This window comes from Alexandromys fortis, unplaced genomic scaffold, assembly GCF_014885135.2.
Source record: "Alexandromys fortis isolate MF-2015 unplaced genomic scaffold, M_Fortis_MF-2015_v1.1 scaffold_40, whole genome shotgun sequence".
NCBI classification, from domain to species: domain Eukaryota; kingdom Metazoa; phylum Chordata; class Mammalia; order Rodentia; family Cricetidae; genus Alexandromys; species Alexandromys fortis.
In genome coordinates this window covers 3737475-3743371 of record NW_026067966.1, presented here as the reverse complement: position 1 = coordinate 3743371, position 5897 = coordinate 3737475, and the positions used below count along the sequence as shown (strand labels likewise).

Here is a 5897-nt window from a genome sequence, read left to right as displayed (position 1 = left end):
ATAAATGACTTAAGTCCAATAAATAAAACCACAGGAAGAGAGAGAGAGAGAGAGAGAGAGAGAGAGAGAGAGAGAGAGAGAGAGAGAAGACAGAGAAGCTAGGAACTTATTCTGGCATTTAATTCCTCTATCGTCCTTGCCTGGCTGTCTCTAGTCATCAGCTGTAAGGTGACTGAGGCCTCACAGCTATGCTGTCTCTTGCCCCATCCCGAGTGAGGGGAACAAAGCTGAGGACATACTTGTTGCCCTAAGTTCATTGTCTCCACAGATTTTAGTTTCTCTCATACACCCTAGCTTGCGCAATTTGTTCCTTGCGAATACACCCTTGCTGATATTCTGTTAGCTTCATTATCTATTTCACCATGTTCTACCTCAATAACAGAACATGCCCTTTAAGTGCTGAAATGGTTTTTCAGGAGCTTCACTCCCCTACCTATCTCAGTAAATGTAAAATGTTTGCCATATTAAGGGCTTCAGTTGGGCTACTTGGGTCAGATAACCATGAAGTGAGTTCATGGCCTCTGTTTTTACTAAAGATAGGGGATTAGGCAAGTTATATGACACAATTTAAGCCTTGTTTTTTTTCATGTAATCAAGAAGTATGAGTCTTAGTTGTATAGGTGAAAGACTGGATGAAATGAACTTCACTTTAAATTTATAGAAAATTATGCAATTTTGTACTTCTTTGTTGTATAGTTACTAGATATTTTTAGTTTTGCAGCCTCCACATGTACATGAATTACTATATATTCATTAATGTCTAATAATTGGCTAAGAAAGTATTTTTTTTAAAAACAGCAGGTTTACCTACCCTTTACATTTCCTTCTTTAGTCTTATGTTCCTTGAAGTTCCCAAATTTTACCTTCTCTCTCCATTTTAATTCTGTACTCAGTTGCTGTATCTGTACCATTGGGTACCAGTAGATTTGTATAATGAGCTATTGTTTAATGCTGCATAGGCTTGTCCTAAGACACATGCTAATGTATCAGTACTAAAAATGTTTGAAATACTAATTTCCTAAGCATTTTCTTATGGTTGTACCTTAATTCCAAGCCACAGGTCATTAAATCCTCCACACATTGAATGTGCAAAAGCACAAATAAAGTTGCAGTGAATCAGTCTAATGCTTAAAACAAGCGTTTTAGTTTGAGTTCCTACCATATTCTTTTCAATGTCTGTTTTTTTTGTGTATCATAAAATAAAATACAGATAACTTAGATTAATATTTTTGTGATTGACTTCTATATATTTTTCTCAAAATAATATTTATAATGCTATTATCATAGTTAAAATATTTGACTATGTCAATATGAACATGTCTGTATTCACGTATTTTTCATATGTATATGTACATGCGTAAATTTTCTCTCAACAATTATTTCCTTATATTTTAATACTATAAATAATAATGTGAAGAAAATATACATGATAATATTTCTTTGAGATATTGACTCTAATATACATATATTCTAATGAGGGAATATTTTAATGCTACTAAGCATTTATAACATGTTATTCCATAGTAGAATAACACAGAAATAAAATGAACCAACGTATATACGTTCTGAGTGTCTAACTGAACGGAAGTTTCAAATCATTCCAACTAAGTAATTTTAGGGAAGTGGTGCTATACCACTTTCCATTTTCTCCGTCTGTCCAAGGAGATTGTGCCTGATGGTATAATGCTACAAATAATACTTAGCAGATTTGATGGTAATAAGATGTCTTTATTTTACCTATTAATTAGTGACCCTACAGCAAATGCAATTCTTCCTGCATTTTTCAATATTAATACTACCACTGAAAATCAATGATACCAAAAATATGGCATGTTTTAAATAAAAATTCCAAACTCCTATAAAGTTCAGTTAAAGTAGGATACTCATTGGCTCACAAAAATAGACTTCATATAGGATCAAAGTCAGATGACACTGGGATTATGCTGAAAGCAAAACACAAATTCCACCTTTGCCATGGAATACCTGAATATAGAAAAAGGGTTATTTGTGTACATGTTAATTATATGTGTCCTGAAAGCTTCTAATCAGAAAGAAAGGAGTTTATCTCAATGTGAGTTTGGAAACTATAAAAAGTATTGTTACTAATGATATTTGAGTCAGATTTGCCCAGACATTATTTTATGTCCCAGTAAAGGAATGGATATTGGAGAGAATCCATCCCTAGTGTAGGAAATAAAAGAAAGTCCTTCTCAAGACAGAAGATGGCAGCTTCAAGACCACCAGAAAGAACATCATCTTAGAAGCCAAGCCACCTGGATCTCATCCATAAAAATCAGTAATATTTGAGCTAGTTTATTAGATGGCATCTCTCATTCCTTACTTTCTAGTCACTTTTCATGACTTTACTTCCCTGTAGTCAACTTCAGTGTAAAAATACTACTATAATGCAAGGAGGACTTGTGATCACTTGAGAGGGAGAAAGATGAAAGAGCATCCACTCTCACACAACTCTCATTAAAGTATGTTGTTCTAATTATTCTGTTTTATTGCTGGTGTGTGCATTGTCAGGGTTCTCTAGAATAGGACTGATAGTGAATATATATTACAAATGAGGATTTATCAGGTTGACTTTTGTGATATACTCTATGTACAATGGCTATCTGTAGACTCAGAGGGTGAGAACCTACTTTAGCTCCTTCAGCCAATAGCCTTTGAGATACCAGCCCACTGGGATGTGGTATCTTTCGCTTTAAAAAAGCAGCAGCAGCCCTTCACTGCTTCTGATTCCCCTTTTGGCTATCAGACACTTTTCCTGGTCATGCAGGAGGCTGTTGTCTAGGACGGTGATCTGTATGATTTTTTCCCTTTAAATAAACAACCCTTTTATTAGTCATAATTCCAAACTGGTGTGGGATTGTTTTGTGACTGACTTCATTAACACCCCACCTCTCCATCCACTCCTAGAAAGGGTAAGGTTTCCCAAGAGGAGTCAACAAAGTCTGGCACTTCACTTTGAGGGAAGACCAAGTATCTTTCCCCCTGTATCTAGGCTGAGCAAGATATTCCTCAAAAAAAGAATGTGCTCCTAGATGTCACTTCAAGTACTAACGATCAATCCTGGTCCCTCTACCAGTGGCCCTACAGACTGCCCAAGCCCTCACAGCTGTCCTCCACATTCAGAGAGCCCAATTAATCCATTGCTATTAATCTATGTATTCCCATGAGACTGTGAACTACCAGTAAGTTTCTGTCAGTTTTCTTCATTGGCAGCCCTACATGTCACCAACTTGACTCCGCCTACTCTATCTATATCTCTATTCAGATAACTGCCTGGTTCTATTCTGCCCTGCCATAGGTCAAAGCAGCTTCTTTATTAATGAATGGTAATAAAACATGTGCCCAGAATAAAAAGGGGCATTCCCCATTAAGTGGCATACTGATGCCCTTCTGATTTGATTGAGATGAGAAAAGGAGGTTTCTGCAGTCTTTTGGATAGTCTAAATTTTTAATAACCCTTTTATCCTCTACATTGCAGCTTCTGATTTAAAATCATGAAGGCTAAAATTAATATCAATTTTAAGACTGTTAAGGCTTATCTTAGAGTAAACTAAAATATTACAATTAACTTTATGATTGTATTATCCACCTTCTAATTTAATGTAGATTTTCTGGGGCTCCATTATTCCATAAACACTATGATAGGCTCTAAATGTGACCTACTTGTTTGGTATAACTAAGTAGCTACTAATTAGAATCATGCAGTTATCAAATTTAAGAATCAACTCTCTTTTAATAAGTTACTATGTTTAGTATAACATGCTACATCCTTAAGTATAACTTCTAAGTTCCCAAGACAATTAAAAATGCTGTGGGACAATGCTCTTGTCACTCTTATTAGTTTAATAAAACACTGATTGGCCAATAGCTAGATAGGAAGTATAGACAGGGTGACCAGACTAGGAAAATTCTGGGAAGAGGAAAGTCAAAGAGTCACTAGAGGAAGCAAGATGAGAATGCTTTATTGAGAAAAGGTACTAAGTCACATGACTAAACATAGACAAGAATTATGGGTTAATTTAAATTGTAAGGGCCATTTTATAATAAGCCTGAGGGAATAGGCCAAACAGTTTATAATTAATATAAGCCTCTGTGTGTTTCTTTGGGACTGAATAACTGAGGGACTGCGTGAAACAGAAACTTGTTTACAGAAAAACATGGTTAAATTATGGTCATTGCTTAAAAGTTTGTTACTATTACTATAAATTAATTTTATTATATTATGTAGCACTCACCTTGTTTATCAAAAGCATGTTATTTTGTATCATGTTAATATTTTTAAACTACGAAACATTGATCATCTGAAAGCAACATCATTAGGTATTAAACATAAAAACATCTTAATATTTATTTTCACCCAATATAAATGAGGCTGTTTTTATCTTTAGTGTATTTCCTCATATTTTAATACTCATTGTAAATTCACTTTAATTTCAAGTCTCCAAAGTCCAAGTCAATAAACATGTCTGTTTTGAGAGGTACACCCAAATTAAATTCTAATTAAAACATATCTACTATGTTCTCTAAGTGGAACAAGGATTCCATTTGTGATATCTGAAGATGATTGAAGGTCTTTATATTTGGAAAGAACTTTTTATAATTTGTAGCATTAATAATCCCTGCTAAGACCTGTGAGCTGATCTTTCATTTTTCTGGAATGGAACTCGCTGATTCCTCACAATTCTTGCAAAATGTGTTTATATTCTTGAGGACATTCCAAATTCTCTCTGCTCCTTTTAAGTCATGAAAGATTGAGCATCTCATTTCTTAGATTGGGGACACAGATTTCACATTGCTTTGCCAATGACAACAGTGACAGAATTTTAAAATAAATGGCATCCCTTGCATGGCTGGTGTGTTTAGGGAAAAAGAAAAGATTTCTCTGAATTCCTAAACATTTTGTTCAGTTCTTAAAGAATGGATACATTCCTGGCAGTAAATAAGAAAATGGAAAATATGACGTTGGCTAAAATAACAGAGAAAATTGTCCAGTAAGAAAGCTAATGCCTTTAACATTTCTAAAAATTAAAAAAGGAAAAGAAAGGTTTTGTAATTGAAAGTTCTGCCAAATGTGAGCAGTGGTATGGTCTGATGTGGTCAGGTCATCACATTTATGAGTGAGCACAGACTCTGAGCAGAAACAGGGAAGAGAAAAGCAGATAGAGAGCAAGAGCCCCCCTTGCACATCAGCTCACCCTCAGTTACTGATATGGAGTGGTCCTCAAAAATTGATATTTTTTTTGAGAGGCCAAGGTCTACACAGAAAATGTAGACTGCCAAAGGGTAAGATCAGGCTTATTACTATTTGGGAAAAACCCCTTAAATTTCTTCATTACACTCGATTTATCTACTTTTCTGTTTTCCCTCTGCTTCACCCAAACACATTCTTCCTTGTTCTAACACAACAGCTATTAATTGTAATTAAGTGGTTTATGCTCTATGAAATTGTTTGGTTTTATTATTTTTTCCTGCAATAACATAAGCATTAGCAAATGATGGAGGAAGGTAATTGGTTAATTATAATAAACCAACTGCTTGGCCTCATAGCTTAGAACATAGGTGGGTGGAATAAACAGAATAGGATGTTGGGTGGAAGAGGAAGTAAGGTCAGACTCTGCTCTGCTCCCGGACAGACCTGACAGCTCTGCTCTCTGGAGCAGAGATGCCATGCTCAGCTCTGCCGGATAGACACGATAGCTCTGTGCTCTGAGGCAGATGCATGAAGCTCAAACCCAGGATGGACGGAGGCTAGAATCTTCCCGGTAAGCGCACCTTGGGGTGCTTACACACATTACTAGAAATGGGCTAGTCCAGGTGCGAGAATTAGCCTGTAAGGGCTAGAGTTCATGGGCCAAGCAGTTCTTAAATGAATACAGTTT

General features: G+C 35.6%; 1 protein-coding gene across 1 annotated transcript in view; it reads left to right on the top strand.

Annotated features, from left to right (window-relative positions):
• Window positions 1–5897, top strand: part of Spag16 (sperm associated antigen 16) — an 896526-nt gene that overhangs the window by 664314 nt on the left and 226315 nt on the right. The window lies entirely within an intron of this gene.